Genomic DNA, 18,156 nt, shown 5'->3' on the forward strand with positions numbered 1-18,156 from the left:
ATGTACGAGTACACCAATCTTCGGCTGGCCGTGCAGTCTAACGCACGGTTTTCCGGAGCGGGAAGGAGTGCCTGGTCCCCGGCACGAATCCGCCCGGCGGATTTGTGTCGAGGTCCGGTGAGCCGGCCAGCCTGTGGATGGTTTTTAGACGGTTTTCCATCTGCCTCGGCAAATGCGGGCTGGTTCCCCTTATTCCGCCTCAGCTACACTATGTCGGCGATTGCTGCGCAAACAAGTTCTTCACGTACGCGTACACCACCATTACTCTACCACGCAAACATAGGGGTTACACTCGTCTGGTGTGAGACGTTCCCGGAGGGGGGGGGGGGGGGGTGTCCACCGGGGGCCGAACCGCACAATAACCCTGGGTTCGGTGTGGGGTGGCGGAGGGGTGAAGTGGACTGCGGTAGTCGTCGTGGGGTTGCGGACCACTGCGGCTGCAGCGGGGACGGAACCTGTCCGTCGTTTCTAGGTCCCCGGTTAACATAACGTAACATAACATAGCACCAATCTTCAATTTTCTTTGGAGAGACATGCATGCATTTATATCTTAAGCACAAGGCAAGCACAATTCCGAAAAGAAATTGAGTAGTTGTTTAGCCTACATTACCGTAAACGAACTCTCTTGCTTGAAACAACCTTCGAATGCTTGCGTAAAACATGGCGCGTAATAGTACGGCGTTGCGTCGCAGTGAGCACTGATAAACGTGCCACACAGCCTATGTGTGTAGTCAACTGCTTTGGTTGCAAACATCTGATCGGCAAGGTTGATCTATGGGCATTTCAGACCAGTGCAAAGACCAGAAGGCGATCTTGCAATTTTAAGCGTAATCTTTCGCAGACTATAAAATTCCTCAGGTAATCTTTGAGTTTCATAGGCGAGAGATTTTGCTGTTGAGTGGAGGGCGGCTGGGGAAGGGGGGAGGGAGGTATAGGTGAGGAGGCGCTCGTTTCCAAGACGCACCGCTCGGAGAGCGCGTACGTCAAGCTGAAAGCTGAGGAGATGTGGAGGCGCACGCGCCGAGATACCAACCAGCGAGGCCCGCGCGTGACGAGCGCGCAGCCCTGACCGGACTCGCAAGCAGATTCCAGTTCTGGAAGCGCCGGTGACGCCAGCGCGCAGGTGGACTTTGTAGGGATCTTCCCGGAAAGAGCCTCCGCCTCTGATGTAGATTTTTGGTCGTCGTAAATCGTCAGATTCAACTGTCCAGTGCTCAGAAAGCAGAGAACCCGAGGTTTTCTTTTCATTTCGTTAAGTTTTACTCGTGCGTCTTCAGGGCTCATGCCTGTATAATTAAAAACCTGAAGAGCTTCCAGCAATACTGGGAAGTTAACAGTCTAGCATGAACTCCGTGGCTTCACACAGCAGGAACAAATTTCTTTCTGGCTGTAGAACGAATGAAAAAAAGAAATCCATCTTACGACGGGGGGGCAACGACGTCCGTCTTATGAACTTAACGCGAATGGCGGTTGAGCTACAGCGGTATGGAACCTCGGAGAACTTTCTGTGGGTACGAGCGGACCGAGGGATCCGACAAAACGAGTTGGTGGGAACTCCAAGTGAAGGACGCATTGTGTTATGGGCACACGTTCGTCACCTGTTTCAGTGCATCCAACCACATCTCTCCACTTAAGTGAGCCTCGACATCACGGCCTGTAGTTTTTACTAGTATTTTGAAATTTAATTATTCAGAAACTTCAATAGATAGTGGAATGAAACTTTAACCAAACAATTAGTATATTGTGACCTCCGTGTGAAAAAATTTAATAACTGTGTAATAGGTAGTGAAGCGAATACTCATTTTCATCTTATGTTTATTTTTTTATGGCCTTTATTGGACCACTCTAGTCAAAAATACAAAGTTGTAAACAAGTTGTTACACAGGGATACAATTTGGCTCAACAATAACTTAATATGATATTTAGGTAATATGATTATTAGAGTCTATTCTTATATGAAAGGTGTTTTGCTCTTCTGTCTGCCCAATATTTCTTCATTCTTTCAGATATTTTCTTTCTATCTTCATCTGAGACCACTCTTCCTGTACAATCTTTATTGATTTTCATTTGTAGTCTTGTTTGCGGGTCTTGCAGTATTCTGATTTTCTCTGTCTTGTTTTTTAGGTCATCTACTGTAATTTGGATTTCTTTTATATATTGCTTAATTTCTGTGATCCATTTAATGTCGCTCTTGCTATTCCACAATTTTTGTATTATTTTTTTACTAATTCTGTTTTCTGGAGTTCTCATCAAATGTACAAAGAATGAGATGCGTTTCTTCCTGATCGTGCTCATGACTGGTTCTATTTTCTTATATACTGTTTCATTTGATGCTATTCTCCAATGTCCATTTATTTTATACTGTTTATTTATACATGTCCTAATTATTCTTCTTTCTATTTTTAGTATCCTGTCAATTTCTGCTGTATTAGTTGTTTTGAAGATAGTTTCAGTTGCATATGTTATTTCTGGTTGTGTAACTGTTTTATAGTGTTTTAATTTTGCATCTGCAGATAGGCTTTTTTTGTTGTATGTAGTTTTGGTAATGTAATTTGCGTATTTCAGTTTTTTTATTTTATTCTGCCATGATGGCTTCTCATTTAGATTGTATGTTATTATTTCGCCTAAATATTTAAATTTATCAATAATTTTGGTTTCCTGTTCTCCTGTTGTAATTTTGTTTGCAAGTGGTGGATCAGTTAGCATAATCTCCGTTTTTTCAAATGATATTCTAAGGCCTACTTTCTCTGTTATTTCTTGTAGTGATTTCACTTGCTGCCTGGTTTCACCTTATGTACAGAACTACGTGTAATTTTCATTTTAGATACAGTACACTTCCACAGTATTCAAAGTAAAACGACAAAACAAATTGTATTCTTATAATTATTAACTTGTCGAAACAGTAAAACTCGAATATTTAGCAGTTTGTTGCTTTATATATTAAAAAAAAAAAAATACTTTTCAGGACTCAATTTTTTCTCCTAGTAATTGAAGAACCTACGACATGCAGCAACTTAAAATATTTAATATATTGTTGAACAATGTGGTTCACTTTGTAGACAAGCACTATGTTATTATTCACGCAAAATTTTGTTCTTTCTGCTTTAACACTGGGTGAGACAATGATACCTAAGTATGCAAAAACTTTGATTACAGGAAACAAAAAATAAAGATTTGCATCTCATTTTCTTCTGATTGATAACATGTCAAAACATTCCAGCTCCAAAATCTGGTTGTTTCTCAATGTCCATTTATCTTCTTTAGTTTTCTCTTTTTGTCATTCTGACCTGCTTTGTCATGGTATCAGCAGTTTTTTTCAGCTTCAGCGACGTCTTGCCTTTCCACTCGTAGCAGCCCACTTTTTCTACATCTACATCTACCTCCATACTCCGCAAGCCACCTGACGGTGTGTGGCGGAGGGTACCTTGAGTACCTCTCTAGGTTTTCCCTTCTATTCCAGTCTCGTATTGTTCGTGGAAAGAAGGATTGTCGGTATGCCTCTGTGCGGGCTCTAATCTCTCTGATTTTATCCTCATGGTCTCTTCGCGAGATATACGTAGGAGGGAGCAATATACTGCTTGACTCTTCGGTGAAGGTATGTTCTCGAAACAAAAGCCCGTACCGAGCTACTGAGCGTCTCTCCTGCAGAGTCTTCCACTGGAGTTTATCTATCATCTCCGTAACGCTTTCGCGATTACTAAATGATCCTGTAACGAAGCGCGCTGCTCTCCGTTGGATCTTCTCTGTATCTTCTATCAACCCTATCTGGTACGGATCCCACACTGCTGAGCAGTATTCAAGCAGTGGGCGAACAAGCGTACTGTAACCTACTTCCTTTGTTTTCGGATTGCATTTCCTTCGGATTCTTCCAATGAATCTCGTCTGGCATCTGCTTTACCGACGATCAACATTATATGATCATTCCATTTTAAATCACTCCTAATGCGTACTCCCAGATAATTTACGGTATTAACTGCTTCCAGTTGCTGACCTGCTATTTTGTAGCTAAATGATAAAGGATCTATCTTTCTGTGTATTCGCAGCACATTACACTTGTCTACATTGAGATTCAATTGCCATTCCCTGCACCATGCGTCAATTCGCTGCAGATCCTCCTGCATTTCAGTACAATTTTCCATTGTTACAACCTCTCGATACACCACAGCATCATCCGCAAAAAGCCTCAGTGAACTTCCGATGTCATCCACAAGGTCATTTATGTATATTGTGAATAGCAACGGTCCTATGACACTCCCCTGCGGCACACCTGAAATCACTCTTACTTCGGAAGACTTGTCTCCATTGAGAATGACATGCTGCGTCCTGTTATCTAGGAACTCCTCAATCCAATCACACAATTGGTCTGATAGTCCATATGCTCTTACTTTGTTCATTAAACGACTGTGGGGAACTGTATCGAACGCCTTGCGGAAGTCAAGAAACACGGCATCTACCTGTGAACCCGTATCTATGGCCCTCTGAGTCTCGTGGACGAATAGCGCGAGCTGGGTTTCACATGACCGTCTTTTTCGAAACCCATGCTGATTCCTACAGAGTAGATTTTGTCTCCAGAAAAGTCATTATACTCGAACACAATACGTGTTCCAAAATTCTACAACTGATCGACGTTAGAGATATAGGTCTATAGTTCTGCACATCTGCTCGACGTCCCTTCTTGAAAACGGGGATGACCTGTGCCCTTTTCCAATCCTTTGGAACGCTACGCTCATCTAGAGACCTACGGTACACCGCTGCAAGAAGGGGGGCAAGTTCCTTCGCGTACTCTGTGTAAAATTGAACTGGTATCCCATCAGGTCCAGAGGACTTTCCTCTTTTGAGCGATTTTAATTGTTTCTCTATCCCTCTGTCGTCTATTTCGATATCTACCATTTTGTCATCTGTGCGACAATCTAGAGAAGGAACTACAGTGCAATCTTCCTCTGTGAAACAACTTTGGAAAAAGACATTTAGTATTTCGGCCTTTAGTCTGTCATCCTCTGTTTCAGTACCATTTTGGTCACAGAGTGTCTGGACATTTTGTATTGAACCACCTACCGCTTTGACATAAGACCAAAATTTCTTAGGATTTTCTGCCAAGTCAGTACAAAGAACTTTACTTTCGAATTCATTGAACGCCTCTCGCATAGCCCTCCTCGCACTACATTTCGCTTCGCGTAATTTTTGTTTGTTGTTGTCCCCAGTTTTGATGCCTAGCCTGTTCATCGCTTGTAATCTACCTGTTACTCTCTCGTTAAAATATATCATGGCGTCCATCACACAAATCTTACAACCTGACATGCCAACAGAAACAGTTTTCGACAAGCATTCCTAAATGCAACTAACGAAACTATCATTCGGATTCTGTGTTTTTCCACGTAAATATTTTTCCAGGAGTTCAGTATCTGAAAGATCTCTGTATGTTGGCTTTAGTTCTACCACAGCAGTTTCTGGACTGTGGTGTGCACGTGTATGTTTTTGTCCCTTTGCTTCACACGTATTATACTTGCATCATATTGTGTTTCCTTTCGGGCAGAGGCTGTGCTATGGATGATCGTCAATGGATATCCTGTGAAACAGAGTTGCCCAGATTGCTTTTCTCATCTCACTGACATTTTCGCTATTTCTCCTGATAGCTAGACCATAATATTCGTTGAAGTTTTCTATTCTGATTTCATGAGTGTACCTTATCCACCAATTGCTTTGCCATCAGAGAGTTTCTTTCTTTTTTTCCTGTCGTGTCCTTGCAGAGTTTCTTAAGTCTTTCTCCCATTCTACATCTACATGAACTCTCTGCAAATCACATTTAAGTGCCTGGCAGAGGGTTCATTGAACCACCTTCACAATTCTCTATTATTCCAATCTCGTGTAGCGCGCGGAAGGAATGAACACCTATATCTTTCCGTACGAGCTCTGATTTCCCTTATTTTATCTTTGTGATCATTCCTCCCTATTTAAGTCGGTGTCAATAAAATATTTTCGCATTCGGAGGAGAAAGTTCGTGATTGGAATTTTGTGAGAAGATTCCGTCGCAAAGAGAAACTCCTTTCTTTTAATGATGTCCACTCCAAATCCTGCATCATTTCTGTGACACTCCCATATTTCGCGATAATACAAAACGTGCTACCTTTCTTTGAACTTTTTCGATGTACTCAGTCAGTCCTATCCCACACCGCGCAACAGTATTCTAAAAGAGGACGGACGAGCGTAGTGTAGGCAGTCTCCTTAGTAGATCTGTTACATTTTCTAAGTCTCCTGCCAATGAAACGCAGTCTTTGGTTAGCCTTCCCCACAACATTTTGTATGTGTTCCTTCCAATTTAAATTATTCGCAATTGTAATACCTAGGTGTTTAGTTGAATTTACGGCTTTTAGATCAGACTGATTTATCGTATAAACGAAGTTTAACGCGTTTCTTTTAGCCCTCATGTGGATGACCTGACACTTTTCGTTATTTAAGTTCAACTGCCACTTTTCGTACCATTCCGATATTTCTTCTAAATCGTTTTGCAGTTTGGTTTGATCTTCGGATGACTATTAGTCGATAAACGACAGCCAGCGTCATCTGCAAACAGCCGAAGACGACTGCTCAAATTGTCTCCCAAATAGTTTATATATATATAAGAAACAGCAAAGGGCCTATAACACTACCTTGGGGAACGTTAGAAATCACTTCTGTTTTACTAGATGACTTTCCGTCAATTACAACGAACTGTGACCTCTCTGACAGGAAATCACAGATCCAGTCACATAACTGAGACGATATTACATAAGCATGCAATTTGACTACGAGCCGCTTGTGTGGTACAGTGTCAAAAGTCTTCGGAAATCCAGAAATACGGAATCGATTTGAAATCCCTTGTCAATAGCACTCAGCACTTCATGTGAATAAAGAGCTAGTTGTGTTTCACAGGGACGATGTTTTCTAAACCCATGTTGACTGTGTGCCAGTAGATCGTTTTCTTCGAGGTAATTCATTGTGTTTTAACATAATATATGTTCCAAAATCCTGCTGCATATTGACGTTAACGATATGGGCCTGTAATTTAGTTTATTACTCCTACTACCTTTCTTTAATATTGGTGTGACCTGTGCAACTTTCCAGTCTTTGGGTACGGATCTTTCGTCGAGCGTACGGTTGTATATGATTGTTAAGTATGGAGCTATTGCATCAGCATACTCCAAAAGGAACCTAATAGGTATAAACTCTGGTCCAGAAAACTTGCTTTTATTAAGTGATTTAAGTTGCTTCACTACTGTGAGGATATTTACTTCTACGTTATTCATGTTCATTCTCTTCTGCACATGTCCTATACATTCCATTTTTTAAAAATTTCGGTTTCTCCATGTGCTGTGCCAGCCACAGGACTATTGAAGCTTTTAGAGTCACCAGCACCAAGGCAGTGGATGTATCCCACCACGTCCAGCAGCTGACCTGCTAAAAACAGAGCCTGCTCCCTTGCTTTCTGTACCACCACTGTAACCCTCAGAGTTTTATCACGTTTGTGTTCATTTACCTTATTGACACGACCTTGGCAGTGTTGTGTCAGACATTCATAGTCCAGCACCTCGTCTGTACCTACAGAGGTAACTGTAACAGTTCCATTCAGCGATATGTGGTCTCTCTTCTGTCAGGAACCATCCAATGAAGCAACAATATCAGTAGACTGACAAATATCTACAGTTTCTGCCGGCGCCTTCTGCATAGATGTTCCACTGACTTGTATTAGGGCATTATGAAAATGTTTATAACACTTTTCATGCTTCACAAGTGGGGGTAGGAGATCCATCATAGCACAAAATTTCTGGACAGCTTTTCTTCCCTTCTCAATACACCGAATGACATAAGCAAGGTAAATACTCGCTTCACTATATTTTGTGCACGTTGCAGGAGATGTAACTGTTACTTTACACACACGACATTCCACTACAGTTCTGCTCGATAGGACTCTTCCCTTACTTGTATCCTAATTAAGCCTAACGGATTTCTCACTATTACAGTATTTACATTGGCAACAGACAAAAACAATTTTGAAAGCTTGCGCTTACTAACTCAAATGTAACCGTTATTTTCACTATTTGCAACATCAACATCTTCTTCATTTTCGGTAAGATGTTTCAACTTGGCCTTTTGAAGCACTGCCTGGCGAACTTTTAGGCCTAAACTCACTTCGCTGTAACGTAACTATTTCTTCATTTTTACAGTTTTCAACATCGCGCTTGTGTTTCATTGCCATAAAATTTACAGCAGCAATTAAACTTCTTCGTTTTTGGTATTTTAGATGTAAAATGGTTGAAATACGCAGTCACAACACAAGTTTACAACACGAATGCTTGCGAATGTAAGTAAATTCAAGCACTCTGTTTGAATCGACAAAAATATCGATTGCAATAAATCGCTGCTCATAGTGCACCAACATTCACATAATTCACACTGTAGAGTCGATATGCTCTTCAAGAATATTAGACGAGTTGTTGTGGAAACAGCAGCGCAAAAATTAAATAACGAGACTTTGTAGGCAAGGCTTTGTCTGTGACAGCTAGGCGTTCACGCACCGCATCTGCCTTACAAAGGCATTTAAACACAAAAAGTATATGTTTTCAGAAACTAGAGGAATCAGAGAATTTTATTAAATAAAAAAAATCCCGGTTTTCGGGCCCTCAGGACGTCCAGATCCCCTTAAAGCGAGAACTCGTTCAGTAATTGTGTTAAGAACCCAGCGACACAGAGGCAACCAACGCCATTGCCTGCGGCGGTGATGTCAGCAGTACCTGAATGCAGTTCTCTGACCTCAAAACATGGAACTGCGGCACGCTTGGAGACTCTTGTAATTTGCATAGACCGCCGTGTTGTAGTTAGGCAAAAAGAAATTCCGCTAGTTTATACTTGATAAAGAATTCTTTACTTATTTCTGGCTTTAACCTTTATATTAAAATGTGATGTAATAATGTGATGTGGGAGCAGAATCGAAAAGTATTTTCATTTTTCATTCTCATGACATTTTGTGACAGCCATATCGTACTTAGGGAAGAAACAAAATACGAATATCTTTGAACGGCACATTCAAACAGCAAAAGCTCAGCACCCAGATAAATGTAGAACATCGTTCTGCATTTTAAGTGACACATTGTAGTTAATAGAGATAGAGATCGCTGTGGTGGTTTACAGACAGAGCATACGAGTACAGCCAATGGCAGCTAACACCAGTAGTGCAGCAGTACTAGCCCTGGGCAGAAAATCGCTGATGTAAGCGGTGTCAGACTGCAGCTGCTGGAATTGTTCTTGTTATACTTAAGGTCACCCCCTCTCCTCCCCTTCCCTCCCCCACGTTGCTCCTAGCCAGTTGCGTTACGATGTTCTCAGTCAATTGCTGAAGTAGTGACCCCACTGTTCTATCAGGTAATTTGTTCTCCATTCGAGATCTGTGCTCTGGAGCGAGAGGACCTTAATTAATTTGGCCCTCAAATTATCTGAACTGCATAAAAAAATTCACTATGGAATATTGGAATGTGTATATAACATATGCATTACAATAATTAAAAACCAACATTTGTTTATAAAATGTAATTAATGAATTAGTAATAATATGTAGTTGTCAAATATGAGTTTTACACTTTCCCTCAGACCCTGAAAAATGCTAAATAAATTGAACAGCTGTTTTACATACTAGTTGCTCACTGCTACCAACAGGTGGTTGCACTGTAGAAACGTGAATTGTCGTTCGTTTTAACACAAGATTCTTGCTGTCACCAACAGATGGCTGCTCTGTAGAAAATGGACAAAGTTTGATCTTTAGAACACGAGTTTTCTACTATCTCCACCAGATATCTCCACTGGTGAAAACGATAATTGTTCGTTCCATGTATGTTTGAGACGCAACAGAGCCTTAAATTAATTATGTTCCATATCTCTGATGTCCTCAGCTGCCACAATATTCTTTACAACCATTCTCCACATCAATGATGCTTGTCACGAGTCACAATATTCTAAAATATTTGCAGAAATATGCCTGCAATCTAAAGAATGTACAGTGTCTGTGTCAAGTATCGTAATTTTAATTTACATACATTTATGTACCCATCAAATTAGCGTTTAAAACTCTAAAGTGAGTACTCCAACGCTGTTTCTATGCCTATTCGTGACATAAGTACCAACACACCCTAACAACACACCCTCTAATGAAATATTTCCGCATTTGAATGGTTCTCAGGCACTATTTTAGGAAGGATAAACAGAATGTATCATGTCATACACTAGAAAAATGTAATCAATGATACTGATTGACAGTTATTGGTATTACTCGTATTACAAATGATATTGGCGGACTGAAGGTTATTGCAATAGCAGCTTTCGATGAAGTTTGCTGTCAGAACTATGCTGGCAAGTCTCCCTGAAAGCTTTATATGCTATATTTCCTTTAACCATCTGTTAAAGAACACCACCAACTAATGAAAACTGCATGACACTCACAACGTAGTCCAAAGACGTGATGAGCAAATATGGGACCAGAGAGAGATGTGACATCTCCAAATGCAATGACAGAGTCGATATCTCGAAAATCAATAAAATTATGCATCAGTTGTTGTATTATGTGTAAGCTATCACACTCGCAAGCTCTATGAAGCTTTAAAGTAGATATATCCCTTTCTAAACCGTCTGCATAAACGTATCCAAAAAACATGTAGCTTGCATCTTATCATAATATGCAATACCTCTATGAAAATCCGAGCCAAAAAAAAATCTTGTATTATATGTAAGATTTCGCACATTTTCCAATCACAATGAGGTATCAGATTTAATATTTCCATACTTTAATTGTCCATATTACTTAAATAAATTATAGGTTAGTAGAGTAGTTCAGTTGTATTAAATTCACCTTAGCACGTAAAAATTGGCTGTACCTGGGCACTTAGCGTCATTAACATCCCATCTTGTGATTTAATGTGAGTTAAGAGTTTATAGAAGATGGGTGTTAGGTGTAGCTCAGCGAGTGCGGTAGCTGATTCATAAACAGAAGGTTATACGTGCATTGACTGGAATAGTCCTATTAGCATTATCCCATTGACTGGCTGAATTATTACATTGATCGCACACTTTTGTAATTAAAAAAACCATGCGTATTACAAAAGTTTGGTTTTTGTGAGTTGTCAGATGTTTTGTATTTCAAATTCTAGAAGTTGGCAGAAAATTTTATTCCATCTACCCTTGTAGGTCAATTGTGTGTGACTGTGAGCTATCCTACTTAAGAATGGTAGCCAGTATTATGATAATTAGTGCCTAACTTCAAGTTTTCTACCTTAACCAACACTACTAGCAGCAGAGCACAGGATATTTTTCTGTATGCACGCCACTGCCCACCGCATCCATGTACAAGACTGTGCGGCAAACAAACTACCGCCGTGAGCAAACACGTTCGCTGAATTCTTGCAGTGCTCGTCCTTCTGTGCACATTCACATTAAATGTTTGAGTGCTCTGAATATGCCTGATCTATATTATGTATTAGCAGTCACAACAGACGGAACGTAGCATGACAGTATTTGTTTGGTGTAATACGACAACACACGTCGATTAGGCAGCAGAAAGAATGAAATCAAAGACTAAGCACTTTTGAAACCTCAGTTTGTTCTGAAAAAAGCATGCATGCATTGCTGTCGAGTCAGGGACGTAAGGGTGATTGAGAAAGTATTGATTCGCTGACTAAGTAACTTCTACAAGACCCACCTTGTCAGGACTTGTCGAGATGGTGAAACATATAATGTCACATAGACATTAATATGAGATCCGTCTACTAGTTGAACAGACGTCGTGCATAAAGCAGCAAATGACAAGCATACCAATGCCATGCGCTCTGAGCCGCAGTTAAGTGTCACCAGAACCCTACTATTCGCCAATGCATATGATTTCTAGCGGATCTAAACGTGTGAATGCGAACCTTGCTCGTATGGTTATGGGGAGGGGGGCTGGGGTAGCCTTTAATATAACAAGAACAGTTGCCTCGGCTGTACTCTGACAGTGCTGACATCAGCGATTTTCTGCCCTGAACTCCTACTGCTACTCTTCTAACATCCCATCATGACGATGCTCTTCCATTTCGGAAACTTCCCCAGTGGCTTTCGAAAGATAAGCACCGTGGGCTCCTTGATAGTTCACGTGAGCGAAAAGGGTGATCTCAACAACGTGAGCGATATCACCCAGTCACTTTCTGCAAGAAGCTCGACAAGTTAAAACACTATTTTCGCACTACCATCACTAGTAACCTGCCATCAGAAAATGAAGCTACTTACAGAATCATAGTGGATTTACAAGAGTTGTGACCTGTACATACCGGATGTGAACAACAACTGTTTACAACTTACCACAGAACACTTCTGGTCCATGAAGCCGAGGGAAAAGCTGACCGACATAAAGCACCTTAAGAGAGAGCTCATGAACGCTACACGAGATTCTGGTTAAAATCGTCCTTGAATATTAAAAGCCCTTGTTCTTATTCTTACAAAATGTAAAACTGACTTTTGTGTAAATTTCTCCTCAAAATATCATGTTTTTCAGCTACATAAAATTAACAATTAATTGGTTTTTTACGTCTGGTCTTTTCATTTCAAAACTACTGTGTTTGTAACGGTTAAGCCTTGATCGAATTGTAAACGTAATTAATTTTTGGCTAATGCTTGCAAAAATCTTTCTATTTTTCTTTCATTACTCACTGGAAAATTTAAATTAATAATGTTGACGAAATGGTTGAGTAAGCCAGTAGCAAAGACAGGGAAGGGATATTTGAAATCTGCGTGTGCACATGCACCGTAGTTTAGGTGGTCTTTGTAGGCTAGTCTGAGGCTGTACCCCGGCTTCATAGACCAGAAGTGCCCCGTATCAAATCGTGGGTCTCAAACTCCCCCCAGATCCCTATGGAGCGTTGTAAACAGTTGTCTGGTACACCATGTACAACTTGAAAGACGTTCGTTTTGCGAACGGGCGCCTTCGTGTATCGCACAATCGCTTCGTGTTAGGCGCAAGTCACTTGTTTGATGACAGATTTCCGGTCACGCGCCGCCTCTTTTTCCTAGAACGGGGTATAGTAGCCAAATCGAAAAACTGCAGGTCAGTCTTAAGGCGATCTAAGGGCTTTGACCTGCTTCGGCCAATGAAGACGCGAGGAGGCAGAATTCGATTCTGTTCCGCCACACTTCTTCCTTGTCTGGTGTGGGTACGAAGGCGTTTGAGCAAATATCGGCAGTGTGATAAGATCGCAGCCAACTGCGACTATTGCAGTCGCTTCCGTATAAATGGTAATTATGATAAAAGTCAGGACAGTTAAAATCGTGCCGTTATCACGCCTTTTTATGTGCAGATTTCACATTCAGAATATCGTGTCTTTGTTCACAGTTTACTTGACTCAGAACATGTGGTTCCCTTAATCCATCTCCTTATTCGGAGTCTGTAAACTGAAGTGGCTTACAAACAGCCTTTTACACTCACCTCCTAATTTTCAGGAGCTCTGTAATTTTTGTTTTGAGAATGTGAGATGTGGTTAGGAAGGCAGTTAGTCATTCTTACTCGATGTCCACCCATCGTCACCCTGGCGAAATGGTATAACTAATCTACAGGTAAATTACACTGTTTATTCATTTCATTTTGATTTCGTTGATTCATGAACTCACATCTTTCCCTAGTATTCCCTAGTATTACCAATTTCAACGACATGTATCTGAGTCCGCGTTGAAACTGTTGTGCTTCTTGCTGTTCCTTGGACTTGAATTCAGGGTTACACTGCACATGCGTTACTTGTTCCAATTTTTTTTTTTGTTTTATAGATGATTTACAGCAAACAAGCTAAGTTGAAGCTGATGCACTTACTCCAAGATTTTCATCTGCTGATGCTAAATGATTGAGAACCAAGGCATTCATCACGCGGGCTGAACGTTTATAGGTTATTAGGCAAGATAGTTAACAGTGGACGAAGATAATTGCCCTTGCATAAATCAGACCTCTGAGGCGATTTTTAGCACTTGGAAGTTGTTATGTATGGACTGAACAGTTTCATCCACTGTTCAATATTCAACTTGCTTACTCCCGAGAAAATTCCCCTCCCCCCCTCTTTTCTTGCGTTTTCTGTGATCTTGTCATCTGCTGTCGTTAGTGAAAAGATCAGGTAGCATTATCACTGGATCACACTGACTTTCTGGGGTAAATTTCTGGGCATAAGATGTGTTCATCACTTTGCATGCACACACCTAATTTGTTGACGTAGGAGAGCGGTTTACAAACTAAAGTGTATTCCTGCAGAGTTTCTTTACTACGCCACGAACTGTCAGATTATAGTGTCGTCTTTGATCTTCATCTTCTGAAACGCATATACAATCAAAGGATGATGATATTCAGTCGCTTTAGAAATGATTAGTGTATTTCTACCATCCCACGCATATTTCTTTTCCTCGCCAATCCGAAAGAATTGAATTTTCTGCAGTTTACCTTGATGTTATCACATACTCTGTGTGTTCTGTCTCACATTATCCCAGTTTTAATCACCAGATGAGCCACATACGTAATAATGATGTGTACTGCAAACCCCAATAAAAGACAACGTACAACTAGAAATGAATGGTGAAGGTTGTAAAAACATTGCTTTCCCCGAAAGGCGATAACTTTTTTTTTCCTTTTGTGCATTACCTTGTCATAGTACGTATGTATCATTTATTTCAACTATTCTTTATTTGTTAATTCGTCACATTGTTTCTTCATTCATTTTGATACTGTTTTGTATTTTGTGTCGTACGAATATGAATGTTCTGGTTGAAAATCTTTGGTTAGGCTAGGAGAAGTAATGTGTCAGAGAGAGAGCGAATGACCATCGATAGAGAGCGTGCGAGTTGTTGTGGTATTTTGTGGCCGATTCGCGGGTGGAGAAGCGTTGAAAAGTTCGGCGTGAAAGACGGTGATACGGGGAGGAACAATTAATTATAGTGCGTTCGCTGTGTTAATAGGAGATCCTGCATTATTAAGTGAACAGTAAAACCTGAAAAGTACATCGAGTGTTTGCGGTGACGATTTTACATACTGTGTGAACTTGTGAGAGTTATCCGTGAACCAGACACCATTGTCGTGGAGACACTAACTGTTAGAAATGCGTGAAAGTGGAACAATCCAAAATGTTAAGTAAGAGAACAGTGCTGTGATTTGATCAAGAAACATTTATTATATCATCCAAACTGTCTTAAAGACGACTACGAAAATTGAACTGATGTTTAACGGACTGTTACAGTGATAAACAAATGTGACTGTTTTCCTGTGGCAACACGGTGAAAGAACTGTACGAAGTATTGGCATTAACCGGCTATATATCGTAAATACTGAAGACATTGCATAATTCTGACCTACCCGTACCGCGTGATTAATAAACTTTTAATAATAAAACGTCGCGCGCGTAACGACAACGCACACACTGGAACTGTTATTATCGCGCCAGTGCTGCCAGCTGATTCGATTACAACGGAGACGTGGACCACCGCCGTAACTGGAATATTAATGAAACAGGAGGATCCATCATTATCTTCACGCCACGAACCAGGATTCACTTCACACATCGTCCGCGCGGACCTCTGCTGGCGTCATCGCACTGCCTGCAGCAACAGTTAAGACATTAAAAGAAAATTATTACGTTCTCTCTCTCATTTCAAAATTAAAGACAGTTGCAGTTAAATTATCTATTTTAAAAATACTGTCACAATATCAAGGTTCAATTTTGTTTAGTTCCAATAAATATTCTTTCCATTATTTCGTCTTGTTGACAGTGTTGAAAGCCCGCCAAATTAAAGTTCAATTAATAATTTTCTTTCAAAATATTTCTCAGACATTTTGCTGCTCATCATAATTTTATTTTAATGTTTGTGTGTAACTTCTTTTGGAGGAAGTACATATTTTATTTTTTGTGCAGTAAAATTAGATACCATAAAATTATACGTATATTACCAGCTGATGCTGTCCGCCATTACTGTTTGAAAACTGACCAATAGTACTTTTGCACCTATTTTCTCATTGTGTGTCAGCTGCAAAACAAAACTACGTATTTCGTGGGCATCTAGCAGGTGCGCGATGTATATGTAGGCATCTACAATAATTTTTTTTTTTTTACTTTTGCAGGTTTACAGGAATTATATTGACTTTAATTGTTCATTTGGCCCGCGTTAAAGTGATTTATCGTATCTATATAATAATTGTACTGAATTACCTAATTTATTTATTTATTATGTAAACATTGGTATACCATATTTAGATTAAAACTGACGTCTTATTGGCCCCACATAAGATTCTGCACGTTCTGACAAAGACTATGCCAATTTTTTTTTTTTCGCCCCTCACTAACAGGGGTAGTCAGATTCCTTGTTTAGGTCGTGTTTTATTATTTAAGAGGTTTTTTTTCAGAAGTAGAAAACCAGTTTCTTTACAAGGTGCAGCTCCGTTTTCAGGAGTGGAATGTAATGTGCTCTTTGCAAGATCATGGCTAGTACTGGAAAACAGTACATTAAAGTACTTGGGTTAGTTTCCACTAACTTCAGCCTTACGAAGTCTGTTCAAAAAATTCCGAAAAAATCATAATTTCGCTCCAATAGTGTGTTGGAGCGAAATGCGGTTGGCCGGAAGCTTCACTGTTGTATGTCTCTTACTTTCTGTTCAGTGTTGTATTGAGTAGAGCGCTGTGTTGCACAGTGTGCGAATTTCGAGATGGTAGAGATAGAGGAGCAACGCGTCTGCGTTAAATTTTGCGCGAAACTGAAGAAAACCTTTCAGAGAGACACGAAATGATGCAGGAAGCCTACGGTGATGAGTGCTTCAGCCGTACTCGGTGTTTCGGATGGTTCACACGTTTTAGAAATGGCCGGACGGGAGTTAAAGATGACGCTTCATTCAGGACGCGTTTCGCCTTCTATCGACGACGCTCATGTCAGGAACATCAGTGAAATTGTGCGTGCCAGTAGAAGACTGTCTATCAGAGACATTGCAGAAGAATGTAACATTTCAGTTGGATCGTGTCACGAGATCCAGAGCTCATGAGCCAAGAGCAGAAAAACCTACACCTCGTAATCTGTGAAGGGCTTTTGGATCGCGCAGATGAGAGCAAGGTGTTCCTTACGAGAATCATACCTGATGACGAGACGTGGGTCCACGGTTGTGATGCTGAGACCGAGATTCAGTCTTCACAACCGGTCAGGAAAGATCCTCCAATACAAAAAAAAAAAAGCTCGTCAGGTCAGGTCAAATGTCAATGCCATGCTGATAGTTTTCTTTGACTTGGATGCATTAGTTCATCATGAATTTGTGCCACAGGGACAAACTGTTAATCGATGGTTCTATCGGGACGTGTTGAGACGCCTGCGGGAAAATGTGAGAAGGAAACGGGTGGAAATGTCTCGAGACAATTCATGGCCCTTACGTCGCGATAACGCACCCGCACATCCATCCCTATTGGTGCGTGACTGTTGCACAAAAAACGAAATCGCCGCGATGGCTCATCCTCCGTACTCTCCAGACCTGACCATTTGGAAATTTTTTTTATTTCCAGAGTTGAAGGCTCCGTTAAAAGGACGAAGATATGCAACGATTTATTTGTTCATGAGACCCAGAAAATATTAAATACAGGCTCCCAGGTAGATGCCATTTTCCTTGACTTCCGGAAGGCGTTCGATACAGTTCCGCACTGTCGCCTGATAAACAAAGTAAGAGCCTACGGAATATCAGACCAGCTGTGTGGCTGGATTGAAGAGTTTTTAGCAAACATAATACAGCATGTTGTTATCAATGGAGAGACGTCTACAGACGTTAAAGTAACCTCTGGCATGCCACAGGGGAGTGTTATGGGACCATTGCTTTTCACAACATATATAAATGACCTAGTAGATAGTGTCGGAAGTTCCATGCGGCTTTTCGCGGATGATGCTGTAGTATACAGAGAAGTTGCAGCATTAGAAAATTGCAGCGAAATGCAGGAAGATCTGCAGCGGGTAGGCACTTGGTGCAGGGAGTGGCAACTGACCCTTAACATAGACAAATGTAATGTACATCGAGTACATAGAAAGAAGGATCCTTTATTGTATGATTATATGATAGCGGAACAAACACTGGTAGCAGTTACTTCTGTAAAATATCTGGGAGTATGCGTACGG

The sequence above is a fragment of the Schistocerca piceifrons genome, chromosome 8, assembly GCF_021461385.2.
Source record: "Schistocerca piceifrons isolate TAMUIC-IGC-003096 chromosome 8, iqSchPice1.1, whole genome shotgun sequence".
Lineage (NCBI taxonomy): Eukaryota > Metazoa > Arthropoda > Insecta > Orthoptera > Acrididae > Schistocerca > Schistocerca piceifrons.